At 40.5% G+C, this 19,423-nt stretch overlaps 1 long non-coding RNA gene across 1 annotated transcript; it reads right to left on the bottom strand.

Moving 5' to 3' along the window:
* Window positions 1-1,554: 1,554 nt before the first annotated feature.
* Window positions 1,555-19,422, bottom strand: LOC116514687. The gene is made up of 2 exons (XR_004256152.1): window positions 19,351-19,422; window positions 1,555-2,270 (listed from the first exon to the last, which is right to left on the bottom strand). It is a non-coding gene; the product is annotated as an uncharacterized LOC116514687 (long non-coding RNA).
* Between the last annotated feature and the right edge of the window lies 1 nt (window position 19,423).

Here is a 19,423-nt window from a genome sequence, read left to right as displayed (position 1 = left end):
ATTTGACGAACCGGTTCTACCGAACCAATGCGAACCAGTAGGAACCCACCTCTGAAGCAAGCTCACCAAGAGTTTGAGAGTTATTTTGTACTAAGTGTCAGCTTTTGCTCATGCCCTGCCCATCACTGACTGTATTTGCTTACTCCTCCGTTAAGCTCCAAGCAAACTGCACCTCTGTGTACGATTGTCTCTGGGCTGGAACTTATTTCCCCTTGCTTTTTTCTGTCTTTGTGTTTTTCAACTTCTCCCTTAACTGTTTCAGCTACCTAGCCGAAGGTTGAAAAAAGACAATCCCCAAATTTTCCAGTAAAATTCTGAAATCCTATTTAGCAAGGGTCCACCTTATCTTAGCACCAGAACCACTTTATCCTGCCATATTTGGACTTTAAGAGGCATTCTCCTTTACCACTACAAGGCATTCCTTATTTAAAGACATTTTTTTATTTATTGTCCTTTATTCATTCTTGTAAATATATTTTAATATGAATTGAAATGATAACAAACCTTCTCTTGTCAAATACACTAGTGGGCAAAACCTTTTCTGATCTCATCCCCTCCTCTGTCTCTGTGGAGGCTACTGATAGGCTGTCCTTGCCCAGGATGCTTGCCCTCAACCATGGTTTGCCGGCTCCTGACCAAGAAGAAAACAGTATTTATTATTATATAATTTCCTCAGATTTGTTTTATTTTTTTTTTAAAAAACATCCATGAATACCTGTCAGTTTTCCAGAAATATATTCATCAAAGTTTTCTTTATTCTTGCTTCTGTTTTTGCAGAAAGCTTGCATTTTAAGAAACATTTCTTTGCCATTTTTTCTTAAACTGTTTATAGTTTTTTTCCCCTTACAATTTTGCCTTCTTATAACCAGAGCCTGACATAGATTCCTTTAGATTCTGGAATTGTGATTGTTTTTTTAAAAAAATGGGAATAGCTGTCAGCCTTTCCCAGGTAAACCAGATAGGAAACACAGCCAAATGAGTTAATTCTACCTTATCGTAAAGCTACACTGCAGGTCTGAAAGTACAAATCTCCAGCCATCTCCTTTAGAAGCTAGAGATAGTTCCTTCTATATCTTTCTACCCATTATGCAGCTGCGGGCTGTGCCCTCTCTTATCTCAGCATTCCCTAGGCAGCATTACCATTACAATTGTTTACAGTCTAAATAAGAGGAGTGAATTGCCAGTTTTGAACAGAGAAGTAATTGGTACTTCCTTAACTCTGTACCAATCCCTACTTTCTCCAAGCAACTCCTTTGGCCACAATGCATTTTGTGTCTCTTATTACCATTATAAAAATCAACACATTTATCAGAGTAGGAGCCGAGGTGGCGCAGTGGTTAAATGCAGCACTGCAGGCTACTTCAGCTGACTGCAGTTCTGCAGTTCGGCTGTTCAAATCTCACCGGCTCAGGGTTGACTCAGCCTTCCATCCTTCCGAGGTGGGTAAAATGAGGACCCGGATTGTTGTTGGGGGCAATATGCTGACTCTGTAAACCGCTTAGAGAGGGCTGAAAGCCCTATGAAGCGGTATATAAGTCTAACTGCTATTGCTATTGCTATTTTTCCACTCACAAAAAATCAAATCATTTTCTTAAGTAAAAGAAAATGCTTGCGATGGATTAAAAATTATGCAGTGAGGAAACAAACTCCTTTAGAGTTACCAATTTTTAATTTTAAAGTGTTTTTAAAAACATTAAAATTCAACTTGAAAGAGGAATTGGTGTGGATGGCTCCTTTAAGAGATTTGTATTTCAGCTAAGATGAAGGCCATCATTTTCTACTCCAGATGTGCATAAAGCTGAGTCAAAACTACATGGCATCATGATACTACATGCTAGAATTTGAGTCTGTCAGCCTTTCCATAATGTTTTTGGTCACACTAGAACCTTTTTCCCCCCAGATAAAGCAATTTGCTAAAGGTTTAATGAAATCCTTAATTGCTCCTCTTATAGTTCTATATTCATGCTTTAAAAAAAAAAAGATGGAAAAGACATGCTGGCAATAAAATAATTTCAATATCACATTCCTAAATAGCCTCAGATACATTTCTTAAACTGGGATGTCTCTGAGAACAGCCCGAGATCAACATTCAGCTCTTTCTGTGGGAAATCAGCTATATTTTTTCAAGGAAGCCCAAGTTGGTCTGTTTAAGTGCATGGTGGTAGCAGGCTGAAAGAGACACCCAAGTCCCAGGATGGCTGAATTTTCATAGTCCTCTGAAAGAAGTAGTATCATTCTGGAACAACTGATGGTTCGGTCTAGGTATCAACCTGCCGTTGAAATGAGAAAAAGTTGGGTTAGGGAGATGAGTTCCACTTGGCTGTCTCTTAGTCATCCAATGGTGCCATTTCACAAATGCAAGCTTGTAGGCAGCTTTGTAATAAACTGGGTTGCGACTGTAACACCTCCTTCTCAAATTTAGTTTGGTGTTGGTAAAATAATATCTACGGCCTTTGATTAGACTATCCCCCTAAGAGGATAGTGATGGGGGCGAGAGGGGTATGCTGGTGAGAGCTTTTATGAATTTTGTAAGTACAACAATACACTTTCTTCAGGGCCTTAATGAAAATTATCTTACCAGACATTTGTTTTCAGTGTTAGTTTTCAATAATTTATTTCTATCTGGATCTTTATTTTATGACTCCACACCCCACCCATCCTCCAAGCCACAGTCCTGTATTTTTCTGCTCATAGTGCTGGATTCCTCAGGTCCCCGGGATCTACTCCTGCATTTCATTGTCTGGGTTTGTTCTAAAGAAGATTTATTTTTGTTCTGTGAATATTTTTGAACAGGTTCTTGTATATGTACAGATAGAGATACATTTGAGGTCTTTTAATGATATTCCTATAAAGAATTACAAAATAAAGTTTAACTTTAAAACAGTTTTGACTTTGTCTTTCTCTGCACTAATACAGAACTGTTGAATTATTCCCAACCTTAACAATGAAGTTGTAACAGGGCTCACTCTCTTGTGGTTGAGCTTCACCCATCCATGTGGTTTCTTAGCACAACTGTCTAGTGTGACATGCTGTCAGGGAGGAAGGAAGATAGATAGGAAATTGGATATTGCACTGGAATAACTGAAAAACGGAATCTTGGAAGAAGATGTGAGTTGAGTGTAGAGATCGGGATTTTTTTTAATTTTCAAGCTGCTGAAAGCATTCCCAAGACATTTGTGGACTCTCCTCATGTGAAGGTTTCTCAGAGAGAAAAAAATACACATTCTCAGATGAGGCAGCCTATGAGCCCATATGTGACAAAATTTGCATTGCATTCATTGATGTTATGATAGATGAAATGATCATTCAATTAAAAGAAATGTTAAAATAGTGAAAATTAGGAACATAGTGCATATGAATTTATATTTGATATTCATTAGCAGAGATGAACAGTGAAAACAAAAGGGACAAAATTCTTATTTTCCCACATTACAGGAGATAGATTCTGCCAAGTAGGTAGTTGTACAATCAATTTCAAGCAAAATGCACAGGTTTGGTGTATCTTCAGCTGGCATAGCCTACTTGCAACATTCAAGGGTGTGACACTTGTGTTTTTCTATCAATATCTCTATTTCTCACAACTACAGGTTGTTTGCTACTGTTAATAGATTAGAGCAGTGTTTTTCAACCTTTTTTGTGCAAAGGCACACTTTTTTCATGAAAAAAATCACGAGGCACACCACCATTAGAAAATGTTAAAAAAAATTAATTCTGTGCCTATATTGACTATATATAAAGTGTTTTTCCCACGGCACACCTTACACTATGTCACGGCACACTAGAGTGCCGCGGCACAGTGGTTGAAAAACACTGGATTAGAGGTGCCTCTTTTTTTCAAAGAATAGTCTCTTGCTTTGTGTAGTCACCTCTTCATCCTGCCAAATAAACATATGTGCACCAGCTTTTCTGTTACCTCAAATAGTTATTGGGAGGAACATCAGCAAGATTGGTTTAAATCCCCCCCACACACTCACACAGAGCCCGGGCTCTATTATGTGCCACGTTCACTCATTTCTGATAATTTCAAATAAGATATCTGTTCTCACGCCCCTCGTCCTACACCAAAGCACACTGAGACAAAGATACTGCAAGGATTTATTGACACACAGACAGGACCTTGGCAGCAAGCCAGCACAGACCAGACCTTGGCAGCAAGCCAGCACAGACAATACGTTGGCAGCAATCCAGCCTGCCAAGCTAGCCCAAGAGTTGTGGAAGGCAGGCAAGCATGGCAGGGCTGTGGGGGAGGGAGTACGCTGCTAGTTCCCTTCATATCCAGATATAGGTGCTGCCTATATGTATATAAGTAAACCTTGTCAAAGAGACTGGAATGCAGTTAAGAGACATGCAATACCTCAAACAATAGACATGAGCTTAAAATATTCACAAGATACATGGATTGGGCTGATGATCTACAAGTGGCTACTTGTTCCAGTTAGGAAACATCCCAGTTTCCTGTTCTAGCCAAAAGCAAAGCTCATTGGGATTGCTTTCTACAGAAACAGAATACATATCATGCAAGCCAAGAAGCCATTTAGTTGAGTCAAGAAGACCTTGGAGCACCAGAATCACAGTCAACCATTTTACATGAGGACAATCAAGAATTATACAACAAACAGTGAAAAGATAACATGACCCGAGAAATGCGCGCACAACAAAAGCGCGCCAACAAAACCGCGGCGAGAAAACAGCGAGGTCAAACAGCGCGCCCAGAACAGTGCGCCGACAAAAGCGCAATTAGGGTTAGGGTTAGGGTTGGGGTTATTACCTTGTTTTCACGTTGTTTGTTGATGTCACGCTTTTGTCAGCGCGCTGTTGTGGGCGCGATTTTGACCTCGCTGTTTTCTTGCTACGGTTTTGTCGGCGTGCTTTTGTCATGCGCGCATTTGTCAGTGAACCAAAAGATAAATGTCAAAACCAAGCACATTGGTCTTGATTACCATTGTTTACAGGATCTAGCTGAACAAAATATGGTTGTGCTTAAATACTGTGAAACTGATATGATTGGAGAAGATATAAATCCATTGCATTAAATATCAAATTTCACCAGGAGGGCATGTCTAAACCAAAATGCAGGGACTTCAGTCCTTCCCAAAAAAGCCATATTTCCCATTCCTTACTTTCCCAGCATTAGCCAACATAAAGTGAAACTCAAAACTCTGGCCATTCCAATTCACAAATTATATTTCCTACAAAACTCTGCTCTGTCATATTTGGCTAGACTTAGAGAAATAGTCAGCAGTTCCCTACACAGCATCACAATAGTCTTTTATCTGCATGAGCCATAAGGAGGCGAGAGGAAACAAGGAGACAGCACTCCATGATAAGTTCTCATTTGACTTACGGAGTCATGCTCAACAACTGTTCGGACAACTGTCACCAGTGACTGCATTTTCCATTCCTCTCCTGATATTTTTTTGCTCTTGCTGTTCCTTCCCCTTGTTTTAGATCTAGACTAAAATTAGGTTGGCAGCTGTTTCTTTCCCATCAAGAAAAATGTATTGTAGCTAAGGATGGGATTTTGTATCATTTACTAGGAACAAAACACAGGGGATTTTCTCAATGTGTAGAATAGTGGATTACGTCTGGATCCAATCCCTCAACTCACGATATGTTTTCCACAAGCAAAGTCAATGGGGAAGCCAGCAGGAAGTTGGAAGTTGCTCCCACTCCCACTGCTTTTTTGCCTGTCCCTGGTCATTCTGTTTCTTTGTTTAGATACCGTATTTTTGGAGTATAAGATGCACCTTTCCCCCCCCCAAAAAAAGAGGGTGAAAATCTGGGTGCATCTTATACACTGAACACAGCATTTTTGGCCTCCCGAACCCCCACCCCCTTTGCAAAAATGGACGTGCATAGGCTTTGGGAGGTCCTGGGGACTGGGGAGGGTAGAAATGAGTGAAAAACGGATTGTTTGCTTCTTGTTTCTGCCCCCCAGCCCCCAGGAGCACTCTACAAACCTCCCAAAGCCTATGCATGCCCCCGCTTTTTTTTTAAAAAATGACCCGTTTTCGTGAAAAACAGGCTGTTTTTTCATCATTTTTGCCCCCCAGGAGCACTTCTCAGGGCTCTCAAACTCTCTGCATGCCCGATTTTTCACAAAAAAACGAGACATGCAGAGGGTTTGGGAGGCTTGCAGAGTGCAAAAACTTTTTTTTTAAATTTACCTCTTCAAAATCTTGAGTGTGTCTTTTATTCCGATGTGTCTTATAGTCCAAAAAATACGGTAAGTAAATACTGACTAATATTGAAGTTTGTTCATTATATCAAACAACAATGAATCTGAAGCAAGATCCTGGAACATTATATGGAAAGAAGAGAAGGTGTTTTGCAAATAATTTCAGACTCCCACCGAGGTGGCGCAGTGGTTAGAGTGCTGTACTGCAGCCACTTCAGCTGACTGTTATCTGCAGTTCAGCGGTTCTAATCTCACCGGCTCAAGGTTGACTCAGCCTTCCATCCTTCCGAGGTGGGTGAAATGAGGACCCAGACTGTGGGGGCGATATGCTGACTCTGTAAACCGCTTAGAGAGGGCTGAAAGCCCTATGAAGCGGTATATAAGTCTAACTGCTATTGCTATTGCTACATGACAGCTTTCAACACATATTTTCCTTTCCCCTGGGAGACAAGGGCTGGCATCATTAGCACCAAATGATGAACAACAAGAAACTGACAACAATGCCCTACTATGTATATTGAATAATGAACTTATGTGAGTAAGTTTATCTGCAGTTCAGCGGTTCAAATCTCACCGGCTCAAGGTCGACTCAGCCTTCCATCCTTCTGAGGTGGGTGAAATGAGGACCCGGACTGTGGGGGCAAGTTGCTGACTCAATTTGCTAAAAAAAAAAATTGTAAACCGCTTAGAGAGGGCTGAAAGCCCTATGAAGCAGTATATAAGTCTAATAAATAAATAAATAAAGTCTAAAATTCTGTCATTTCCAACCTCCAAATTCTGAGGCTGCTCTTCCCAGTAAGACAAACTGGTTTGGATCTTCTACCCCTCTATTGTAAGAAAACAGAGGGAGGCAAGAATGAAGGCAGAGGATCTCTGGTCAAGAGTAGATCTCGGAGTTCGATCAAAGGAGTCTCTTCTTGCTGTTCCCTCAGAGCTCAGATCAAGATAATTGTGAGACATTATAGCAGTGTTTCTCAACCTTGGCAACTTGAAGATGTCTGGACTTCAACTCCCAGAATTCCCCAGCCAGCGTTCGCTGGCTGGGGAATTCTGGGAGTTGAAGTCCAGACATCTTCAAGTTGCCAAGGTTGAGAAACACTGCATTATAGGAATAGTTCTGGGGTAATAATAGAGCTAGAAATGCCTGGTTTAGGTCCAATGACTCTCTTTCAGCCCAATCTAATTTTCAGAGTTATTGTAAAGATAATATGGTGGAAGGTCCCCTCCCCGACTCCATCCGCTCCCAATGCACAATCTTGACTCACAGAAGAAAGGCAGGTTATATGTGTTAATAACAACTCACACTTTTTTCTGGGACATAAGCAATATGATGATTACTTTGGGTGGGAATAGGAAAGAGAATTCTAAGCACTCTTGTTAATCTGTCATCAATGTACTAAAAAGATACAGGGAAAGTAATTTTAAAGCGATTGAGTACTCGGAAAAGAAGTGAATGCCTGGCACACCAGAGATAGCATGAATAAATGCATTTTACAGTACTGAATTGTTTCATGTCTATGTGGGCACCTTCGAGGTCCCGAGAGTTGCTCCCATACTCATCACTCTGTATTCAATCAGCTTTCTCTGCTCCCAGGAAGAGCTGTTTTGAGAGATGAAAGCTAGGATGCTATTATAGTTCATGGGTGGAAGCACTGCAAAATCATGATAATTCACGGTTGACATTTTAGAGAAGAACAAGCAGTACCCTTCAAAGCCTGCTGCTTGAAAATATTAGCTCAGGATTCCTAGAACTCAAGAGATTCTCACGGATGGGCCCACAGGTTGCCTATGAATGCGTGGCTTGTCTTAGTGCCTTGACATTTACAATAAGCTTCACTTAAATTCATTTGTCCTTTAGAAGGAAAGCTTTTTTTTTCCTCCTCAGGCATCATTCTGCAAAGCTGAAACTCAATTTTTTCTTCTCCTTCCACTAGAGGGACCTAGAGCATTTCCTACTACCTACAATACTACGCAGTGTGGTAAACCTGATTTTTTTTCCCTCTTCTTTTTTTTTTTTCAAATTGTGTTATTTATTCATTGCTTTTTAGTGAATCCAGAGAACTTTTTATAGCTGAGTGTTTTTGGTGTAGGGATGCTCATCTCCCCAGCATTCAGACAAATTATGGGGCAGGAAAACTATAGCAATTATAGCAATTAGACTTATATACCGCTTCATAGGGCTTTCAGCCCTCTCTAAGCGGTTTACAGAGTCAGCATATTGCCCCCAACAACAATCCGGGTCCTCACTTTACCCACCTTGGAAGGATGGAAGGCTGAGTCAACCCTGAGCCGGTGAGATTTGAACAGCCGAACTGCAGAACTGCAGTCAGCTGTAGTAGCCTGCAGTGCTGCATTTAACCACTGCGCCACCTCGGCTCTGCTTCAGGTATCAGGTACCTGTAAGTAAATAGCACTGTAAGTAAATAGCACTCCATTGCACTAGTGTGGAGTGGGGAGAAAATGGAGCATGATTCTCAGAATTATGAGCATTTGGGGATAATGCCAGTGACATCACTGGAGATTTATTCAGCAAAGCAATCCCAGCCTGCTGCTCCTTCAATGCTTTTTTCGAGATGTTGTCTTACTCAAAAGGGCAAGAGTTGCAGCTCTTAAAGAACAAAGCTAAGAGGGTTGTGTTTTATAAGATGAGCCTGACAGATAACAGCTTTGTTCCATGCTGAGGAGGAGGAAACCGAGAGGGAAATGAGGCTGAATTCAGACATTACACTTTTCAAGTGTACAAGGCAGGCGCAAAAAGGATTACATACAAATGTGTTGTGGCCCAGCAGGAGCCGTTGGAGCTGCCACCAGACTCCGACAGTGAGGGGGCCTATAAGTCAGCTCTGGAGGATGTGGAGGACCCTGGACAGGGTTCCGACTCCGAGCAGGGCGCAGAGAGGCTGGTTGGCCACCAGGAGGCACCTGAGCCTTGGACTACTGGGGAGGAGACAAGGGAGAGTGAGCTGGAGGCCAGTAGTGAGTTGTTCCTGGATGCACGCCATGAAAGATCTACTAGGTGTCAGGAACAATTATGCAATTACAAGAGGTGATTGCACTCAGCTGGTCGTCATTAGGCTCCTCTCCAGACTATAAAAAGCTACTGGTGCACACGCCCCTCTTTGCAGAAGTCAACGCAGGATTGAATGTCGGAGGACATTACTGTGAGCTTGACAGGCTGGATTGCTGCCAAGCCTTATCTGTGTTTATTTGTCTGAGTTGCTGCCAAGATCCTTAACTATTTGTCTCTCTTATTTTACTATGCTGTTTTATTAGTGGGGAAATGGGAGGGGGAAATAGTAAAGAGTAGAATGTGATGTTGTCAAAATAAAATTCCTTTCTAGAAGCCAAGGTCGTCCTTTGTCTTTCCACCTCTGCACCTGACCGGAACTGGATGGGTGGAAGCTGCCAGCATGGCAGTGGAAGATTGGACCATGTGATGGACTTGTGGATGTGGGGGCAAGATCTTGAACTTTGAAGCTTTCAGATTCGGGTTTTCACAGGTGTGCCAACATGACTCTCTTAATAAATTGGAACTTTGAACAATACTTTGCTTTGGAGTCTGATTTAATTTTGGATATTATTTGGAATGCTGACACTTGTGCTAGCAGCGGGTGAGTATGCAGGAAGCTACATTTGTGCAAATAGAGTTGCACCCACTGCTCGCACAGAACTATCCCTCCCGGAGTCCACCAGCAGAAAAGGTTGGGGAATGCTGGCCTAGACCATATTGAAGCAATATTTCTAATCCTTGAATAACAAAAAAACACAGCATTTTTAATCAGATAAGATTTGCCTGCAGTTTTACTGCTGTGGGACTGATAAATCAAATAGAAAGACATTCAACTTTTCAACTCTGGTCATTTTAGATTTTTTTTTATCTGAATGAATAACAGTCAGGCCTGAACATGTCTTCTGTAACAATGAAGCCAGTAATGACTTCAAGATAGTACAATTGTGAGAGCAGCAAAATAAATCCCAAGCAGTAGAATGGTTAAGAGAAGAAAACTTGTTTTTCTTGAAATATTCCATGGACCACACATTACACAGCAGTGCTTTGTAGTCCTCAGTTTACAACACTTCATTTAGTGACTGTTCAAAGTTACAACAGCACTGGAAAAAAGTGACTTATGACCATTTTTTACACTTATGACCTCCAGCATCTCCCTGGTCATGTGATCAAAATTCAGATGCTTGCCAACTGACTCATATTTATGACAGTTGTAGTGTCCGGGAGTCCTATTTTGTGACCTTCTGAAGAGCAAAGTCAATGGGGAAGGCAGATTCACAACAACTGTATTACTAACTTAACACAGTAACAACTGTGGCGAGAAAGATCATAAATTGGGCAAAATTCGCTTAACAAATGTTTCACCTAAACATTTAGTGAACAGCAATAGCAATAGCAATAGTTAGACTTATATACCGCTTCATAGGGCTTTCAGCCCTCTCTAAGCGGTTTACAGAGTCAGCATATTGCCCCCAACAACAATCCGGGTCCTCATTTTACCCACCTCGGAAGGATGGAAGGCTGAGTCAACCTTGAGCCAGTGAGATTTGAACAGACGAACTGCTGAACTGCAGTCAGCTGAAGTAGCCTGCAGTGCTGCATTTAACCACTGCGCCACCTCGGCACAGAAATTTTGAACTCAATTTTGGTCGTAGGTTGAGGACTACCTGTTGTAAGGATGAGGGTAGAACTACCTAGTTTGCATGCAAAACTTTCCCAAGGACTGTACATGAAGCTCAACCCAGATAATGCCATGGAATGGCAGTGGAAGAAGTAAAAAAAAAATTCACTCCAAAAAAGTTGGTATTGGCTTAAAGAGTTTACTTACTCTGGGCATGGATGCATTCTCCATAAAAGTTCACTTTCATAGCCTGTATGAACTTTGAGATTTGCACATTTCCTTGAAATTCCACAAATATCCTTGAACTTTTTTAGGTGGTTCCTATGGCATGAAACCAGTTATTAGTGGTATACCAGCTCTCTTCCCTCCAGAACAGAAAATCCAGGGACAGGATAACAATACTTTGAGAGCAGCTGGGGAAATTATTCTAATGGCTTTTCTGAACACCACGTGGAATTTCAGTTAGCACAGTCTTTGTTACCCCAGCAATTTTAAGATGTGTGAACTTCAATTCCTAATTCATACTTCTCAAAGTTCCCAAGAATGAGAAACAGTGAGTTTAGCTGAAATTGCAATTATATTTGTTTCTTTAAAAAGCTATGTTGGTTTCTGGTCCATTTCCAAGCATAATTAAAAGATGCTCTAAGGATTACAATTGCAACTCCAAGAGTGGAGTTCAATTATTCAAAAGTTAATACAGGAAGTTTAAGCATTGGCATTGATTTTTAAAGCTGTAAATAACTTAGATGCACCTGTTTTATGAGTCATTTGCCCCATGGATTAAGACTGAATAAGATCTTTCTCAGAAAATATTCCCCAGGCTTTATTGCTATAGGTTTTCCTCATTTGTGTTACCATAACTCTGGAGTTCTCACTTTGCCGATTAGTATACTAGTTTTAAATCTGCATTGTTGGCTTTGAGCTAATGTGTCATATGCAAGTTGCATTTATAAGTTCTTATATTCGGTTCTGAATTGTAGGCAGCTTTTGAAAATGTCCTATTTATCTTCTCATTCATAAATTCTAATAGAGCCACAGTGGCGCAGTGGTTAGAATGCAATACTGCAGGTTACTTCTGCTGACTGCCGGCTGCCTGCAACTTGGCAGTTCAAATCTCACTAGGCTCAGGGTTGACTCAGCCTGCCATCCTCCTGAAGTCAGTAATATGAGGACACAGATTGTTGGGGGCAATATACTGACTCTGTAAACTGCTTAGGGAGGGCTGTAAAGTTTAGTTTAGTTTATTGTCAGTGCACATGGTATAACGAAATTAAATGCCATCTTCCGTGTACATCAGGGGCAGTCAACCTTTTTATACCTACCGCCCACTTTTGTATCTCTGTTAGTAGTAAAATTTTCTAACCGCCCACCGGCCCCACAGTAATGGTGACTTATAAAGTAGGGAAGTAACTTTACTTTCTAAAATTTATAAAGCAGAGTTACAGCAAACCCCTACCGCTCACCATGAAAGCTGGAACTCCCACTAGTGGGTGGTACCACAGGTTGACTACCACTGGTGTACATTATAACTATAAAAATAAAAACACAAACATACATCCTTTATTTTCTATATAATTGAAATTGAAAACCCGATATTGCACTATATCATAGAATTCAATATGGCTACTGCCCTGGAATAGAAACTGTTTTTCAGCCTATTTGTCCTTGTTTTTATTATCCTGTACCGTCTGCCAGATGGTAATAGTTCAAAAAAAAGGGTGCCCAGGATGAGATGGATCTTTAAGAATGTTTTGAACTTTCTTAAGACAGTGGGAGCTCTAAAGCTCTTCCAAAGAGGGGAGGGGGGAAACCAATGATCCTCTGGGCAATGATGTTGACCCTCTGGAGTGCTGTCCTTTCTGCCCCTGTGCAATTGGCAAACCATACACAGATGCAGTAAGTTAAAATACTCTCTATGGCAGTGTTTCTCAACCTTGGCGACTTTAAGTCCCGTGGACTTCAACTCCCAGAATCCCCCAGCCAGTTGGCTGGGGGATTCTGGGAGTTGAAGTCCACAGGACTTAAAGTTGCCAAGGTTGAGAAACACTGCTCTATGGTGCAGCGATAGAAGGTCACCAGCAGTTTTTCATTCAATTGTTGTTTCCTAAGAAGTATCTCTGCTGGGCCCTTTTGACCAATGCTGCAATGTGAGTGCTCCAGGTCGGGTCCTCACTTATGATAACATCCAGAAACTTAAATCTGGCCACTTGCTCCACTCGGTCTCCATTGACAAGCAAGGGCTGGATGTCTGAGCTATTGCTTCTGTAGTCCACTGTAAGCTCCTTGGTCTTATTGGTGTTAAGGACCAAGTTAAAGGACTGCAAAGTGGTGTAGAAGTCTAAATGCTATTGCTATTGCTAATGTTAAATGTATGAGATGCTATTATCCAGCATTTTTATTTTTTTGAATATATCTGCTCTCTAGGTATAATTTGGGAATGTATTTTATTACATGTACAGCTACAGCAAATATAATCAAATTTCAACAAAGAAGCAATCTATATGATTGAGATTTCTTCATTTCATTCCCTTTTTTTAAAGCATAAAGTTATATATGCATTTTCTAAATTTCTTCTAACATTTAGCTGTAAGTCCATCTGCATCTGGCACCTTTCTGCTTTAAGTCTCTTTATCACTTCTTTAATTGCTTGAATTGTAATAGTGTTTTCTAGTGAATTCTATAACTCTTTAATGCATGCTTTCAATTTTTTCTTGTTCATTTTATGCTTAGAATTTTTGGGGAAAATCTATTTTTCTATTATTTCCATCTTCTGTATAACAATTTATTTCATTTATCAATCTTATCATCCTTCTCTTGTTCTCTTTTCTGTTCTTTTCAGATTTAATGCACCAAGTTTTCCCAATTTCTTTGAATTCTCAAACTGGCTTTATCATCATCTTTATTTGGAAAATAACAGGATGCTAACTTTACCTTTATTTCTTAGTATCAGTAATAAAATTCTTCTTTATTGTTTAATTGTTTCATTACTTTCCAGGTAATAACCACTATTCTATTTTTCTTTGCTTTTCCTGATGCCATATATTCCCGATCCACCCACCCCCCCATTTAACAAATCAACGTAGTATTGTTTTACATATATTTGTTGTAAGAAAGCATCAGATTTATGTATTTGGAGTTGTTAAAATCTTTCATTAGGCAGATTGGGCCCATTTACATTTAATGTGATTGGTGTTATCCATTTTGGTTTCAATTTAATGATTCAGCTATATCAAGTTTCTCCTTCTTCGTTACTGATATCCTTCCCAATGCCAAGATCTTTGCTAAGATCTTTTTGCCTAGCACTGAAGATCTTACCTAGTCTGGTAACAAAGAATCTGCAAGCTAACAACCAAGCTCAGATAGCATCAAGGAATCCACAGCTCAACTCTGGGCTCCATATATTCTCTTCTATTGGATATGGATCTAGAACGTATTGGATAAGTCCTGGGCAGTTAGTCTTCCATATAAAAAGGGAAGCCTCTGTACCTTTCTATAGACTAAGATGTAATTGCAGGTTGAATCTGGGGACTTTCCACCTGTAGGACTTGGAAAACTCTTTCTGGAAGGTTTTCTGTTTTAGAAATGTCAACATGAAGGTTTTCATGTTGAAAGAAATGTCCTTCTGGGTTCAGCTCCAAGTGGGGAAGACGACACTGGAAATATGGAGGCTGCTTGGAAAGATGGTTTATTGTTGGACAGGGCCACATGGCTTGAGCCCTGTACAGAAAAGGTGATCACATGTTTCAATGTAGGTGGAGAAGAAGAGAAGGGCTGAGGAAGGGGCTTGCTAGGCTTTTTATACCCTGTTTAGTCCCACCTCTCTGTTTCCTGTTCCTGTGAAAGAAATGTATTCTGATTGGTTGTCAGACTCCCATGGTGCCATGCAGGGGGCTACTCTCTAGACTGTGATGAGTTCTCAGATGCCTTGTGGTCAGTTGAGTATATTATCATGCCTTTCTGTAACTGCTGGTGAAGTCTTTATTATGTAAAGTGGGCTAGCCTGGTTAGTCTTAATGGGCCTATTGACAAAGTGGGGGTAGGCAGGAAGCTACAGGCAACTATTCTGTCTTTTAAAACATGCTTCTTTTCACATTCAGAGAAACATTCTGCCTTTTCAATATTTCCTAGGATATTTCATTTTTTCTGGGAGAGGGCTGGATAATAACTTCCCACAATCAGAACATTGGGTTTCTATATTTTTTTAAGACTCTTAATCCCCATCCTGGGAATTGCAGAAATTGAAAAGATTTTACATCATTTTACATGACAAAGTTGGGATTTCTTTTTAACCAACACCTTAGATTTAAAATTCTGCATGATGAAAACGATTTACCTACCAAAAGACTATTTCACAAGCAAAGAGAAAATATTTATTAACCATAGCCCCAAATGTATATCTTAATTGCAGCATGTTGTTTCAATGCTTATAAAGATGGCAAAACTGAACAAAATGGCCACGTTTTTTAAAATATGTTTTTTCATGTAACCTCTAACACCACAAAAGCTGTGTTTTAAAGTTTTTCATGGTTAACATAAAAAAAGATTACAGTAGGTCCTTGGGGAAAATAAGTCGTAATTTTTGTTTATCCCTTTCAACCAAAGTTTTTTTGGTTTTATATAACCTTCAAATCAAAAATTTATAGTCCAAGATCCAATACAATTAAAAACTAGCACAATATTTTTTTTACACTGCAACAAATTCCTAAAACAATTAATAGCTAACAATTAATAGTATGAGGAAGGAACCATATTAGGCAATACAAGAATTAAAACTATTTAAAATCACTATAGAACTTTTAATATTAACTTTCAATAATAATACAATTATTTTATGCTCAGAGAGGGAAATTGTAGGAGAATTTTTAAGGTTTCAATTTTAGATCCTAATTCCTGTTTTTGTTTTTAAATAAGCCCCACTGCAAACTCAGCTACAAGCTGTGAGATGTCTGGAATCTTTAGTCATTCCAAGAGTAATCAGGTGATAAGTATTAACTGCAAGAGTGGAAGCTAAGTAGCTACAGAGGATTAACAATAAGCATCTGGGAGCTGTTCACACTAGCTCTGGGAATTCAAGGTTTTTAGGTATCAGTTTAACTGCCGAATCATAGGGATGTTGTTTAAAGGTAAAGATTGGTTGTTTATGTGATCAGTGAATGAAACATTTATTTTAATATGCATGTAAATTAACTCAATTAGTAAGGTTAGCCTTATCAATCACATTGTTTGTAAGAACTTATTGCTTAAAATAATTCAGTCATTTATAACTTTATACCAAGGAAGATTTTCCATTCTCTGAAAAAAGATAAACACTGTATCCATTCTCTTAAAGACATATAAAATCTAAAATGTATTTTCCTACTGGTGTTTTCTGCTATTCATTGCATTTTACAAATTTAATTGTGATCAAATCCAATATAAATGACATGAGAATTGCAAACCAAGCAACTATATTTCATGTTCTTTATGTGAGTTTACATTCAGTATTTTGCAAACCCTGAAAGCTAAGTCGAAGTCAAGCGGTATCAAACATAGCTATACATTATATCTGAATTTTATGCTAAAGTTGAATTAATTCAGCTTCTGGGAGGAGAGATTAAAAACAAAAGAAAGTTGGAAGAAAACAGATTAAAGAACAACATAGAATATGTAGAAAAGACACAAAATAGACAAAAGCTGAGGATAAACATACTCTCTGGTTCTAATTATGTCCTTCAGCTATCCAATATACTTCTAATTCTGTCATTTGCATAAGGCTTAAGCCATCTAAAATTAATCTTTATATGGTTATTGCAGAATGACTTAGGTTATATAAGATGTATTGATTAATTTTTTGAACTTACTAAAGCAGGACTTTTAACCACCAACCATAGTTAAAAGGAAATGAAAAAGAACAGGTGTTTTCCACAGTAGCTGATTAATTACTATCAAGGATTAAAGTGTATAGGAAAACATATGGTAAGGATTTAAACAAGAGGACAGATGTATTTGTATCAGGAACTTAGATAAACCTCTAGAATTTAGGGAGTAGGCAGAATAATTACTCTATTTGAATGGTGATCCAGTGCAATTGGCAAGGACTTATAACTTTATAATTACATAATAAATTATTATATGCAGTACTATTTGCCCTTTAACTACAGCCATTATTTAAAAGTTAAGTCTAATATATTTTTTACAACATATCTGGCAACTCAGCTATTTTCTTCTGCAAGATAGCAACAATTTGCATGTCCCATATTTCTAGAAAAAAAATTGACACGGTAAATCAAGTATTTTAGACAGCAATGTAGTTTGAGAGGTTTATATCCCAACTTTCATTTAGGAATGCATTTTATTGATTTCTCATCCCCTAACAACTGACCTGCAAGGTACTTAAGGCTGAGAAAGAATATAGTCTCAAAAGTCACCCAGTTTAGCTTCCAAGGCACAGTGTGGATTTGGGAGAGGGGGGGTTCCCAGGTTCTCCAGGGCCAGGTGAAGGAAGGCCACACTACGCGGGACTTTGTAGCGTTGTGGTACTGGGTAAGCAAGTCAAGCACTTCAGCCCCTGGCTTTCAGCGTTCAGAAACTCCGTGTACTTGAATAAAATACAGCGCAAAATACTCCCGACATTCAATGCAATGGGACGTTTTTTTTAACCTTCCTCTCCATTTAAAGTACATTTGACATACGGCGAAGGCAGTGGTGGGTTTCAAAAATTTTTAGAACCTCTTCTGTAGGTGTGGCCTGCTTTGTGGGAGTGGCTTGCCGGCCATGTGACTGGGTGGGAGTGGCTTGCTGGCCATGTGACTGGGAGGGCAGGCCCAACTTGTAAAATGTGGTGAAACTCACTTAACCACGCTCTTGCTTAGCAACCAAAATGTTGGCTCAGAAACTCTGGCATTTGAAGCATGCAAGTCTTAAAGCTGTCAAGTTACAAGACCCTTGCACCCCTAACCCTTTAGAAAAAAAAACCCAGGGGTGTTCAAACTTGACAGCTTTAAGACTTGTGGACTTCAACTCCCAGAATTCCTCCTTCAGTCATGTTGGCTCAGGAACTCTGACATTGAAGTGTGCAAGTCTTAAAGCTGTCAAGTTACAAGACCCTTGCACCCCTAACCCTTTAGGGGAAAAAAACACCAGGGGTGTTCAAACTTGATAGCTTTAAGACTTGTGGACTTCAACTCCCAGAATTCCTCCTCCAGTCATGTTGGCTCAGGAACTCTGACACTGAAGTGTGCAAGTCTTAAAGCTGTCAAGTTACAAGACCCTTGCACCCCTAACCCTTTAGGGGAAAAAAACACCAGGGGTGTTCAAACTTGATAGCTTTAAGACTTGTGGACTTCAACTCCCAGAATTCCTCCTCCAGTCATGTTGGCTCAGGAACTCTGACATTGAAGTGTGCAAGTCTTAAAGCTGTCAAGTTACAAGACCCTTGCACCCCTAACCCTTTCGGAAAAAAAAACCCAGGGGTGTTCAAACTTGACAGCTTTAAGACTTGTGGACTTCAACTCCCAGAATTCCTCCTCCAGTCATGTTGGCTCAGGAACTCTGGCACTGAAGTGTGCAAGATTTAAAAGCTGCCAAGTTACAAGACCCTTGCACTCCTAACCCTTTAGGAAAAAAAACACCAGGGGTGTTCAAACTTGACAGCTTTAAGACTTGTGGACTTCAACTCCCAGAATTCCTCCTCTCCCTCTTCATCTTGATGATGTGCAGAAGGGAGGGGAACTGGAACTGTAGATTTGTGGAACCTCTTCTATAACAGTGTTTCTCAACCTTGGCAACTTGAAGTCCTGTGGACTTCAACTCCCAGAATCCCCCAGCCAGCATAGCTGGCTGGGGAATTCTGGAAGTTGAAGTCCACAGGACTTCAAGTTGCCAAGGTTGAGAGACACTGCTATAGAAGAGGTTAGAACTGGTAGGAACCCCACCCCTGGGCGAAGGTCCGCGAAGCGAGTGCTTTTTTAGCTTAAAAGTGTGCCTCCCCGTTATCTGGGAAATATGCCCCTTCTGTGAAGAGGCTTTTTTTACATTGGCCGCGGCCCCTTTGGGAGGCTTTTCACCCAGCACGCGCGCGTCCGTTTGCCACCTCCTCTCGCCTCCCCCCCCCCCCGCACCGCGCCACCCGAAGAGACCAAATGGCAAGAAGCGATGGGGGAGCCGATTCCAAGGGAATCCCTCGAAGAGAGACAAAATGGTACTTGGGAGGAGTGAGGGAGAGAGAGAGAGACAATAAAAAAAAAGCCGTTCTCTGTCATGTGAAGATAACGCTAGGCAAGCCAGTCAGAGAGCGTTGCCGGGGGAAACAACGGCCGCTTCCACGCGGCTATTCCCCCCTGCCAATGGGAAGTGGGGGGGGGATTTTTCCCTTCGAACGGGACCGACTCTTAGCAGAACCACCTGACTTTACCCCCGTTACCGTTACCCCCGTTCAGATCATCGGGGGGGGGGATTAAGTAAAATAACGCGGAGGTCTCAAAGACGGCCAACCGAGCCCTCCCCCCCCCCCCCGCAATGCGGTCAAAGGCTCCCCTTCGCTTTCTCCTCAGATATTAGGCCTACCTAGACTCACATTGGCGCCCGATCGGCCGGCGCCTGCGCTCTTTCGTTTTTTCCCAGCAAGCCGAATTCCAGG

Source organism: Thamnophis elegans, chromosome 11 (assembly GCF_009769535.1).
Source record: "Thamnophis elegans isolate rThaEle1 chromosome 11, rThaEle1.pri, whole genome shotgun sequence".
In the NCBI taxonomy this organism is placed as follows: domain Eukaryota; kingdom Metazoa; phylum Chordata; class Lepidosauria; order Squamata; family Colubridae; genus Thamnophis; species Thamnophis elegans.
Note: the sequence above shows the minus strand (reverse complement) of the source record. Positions and strands in the feature narration are given on the sequence as shown.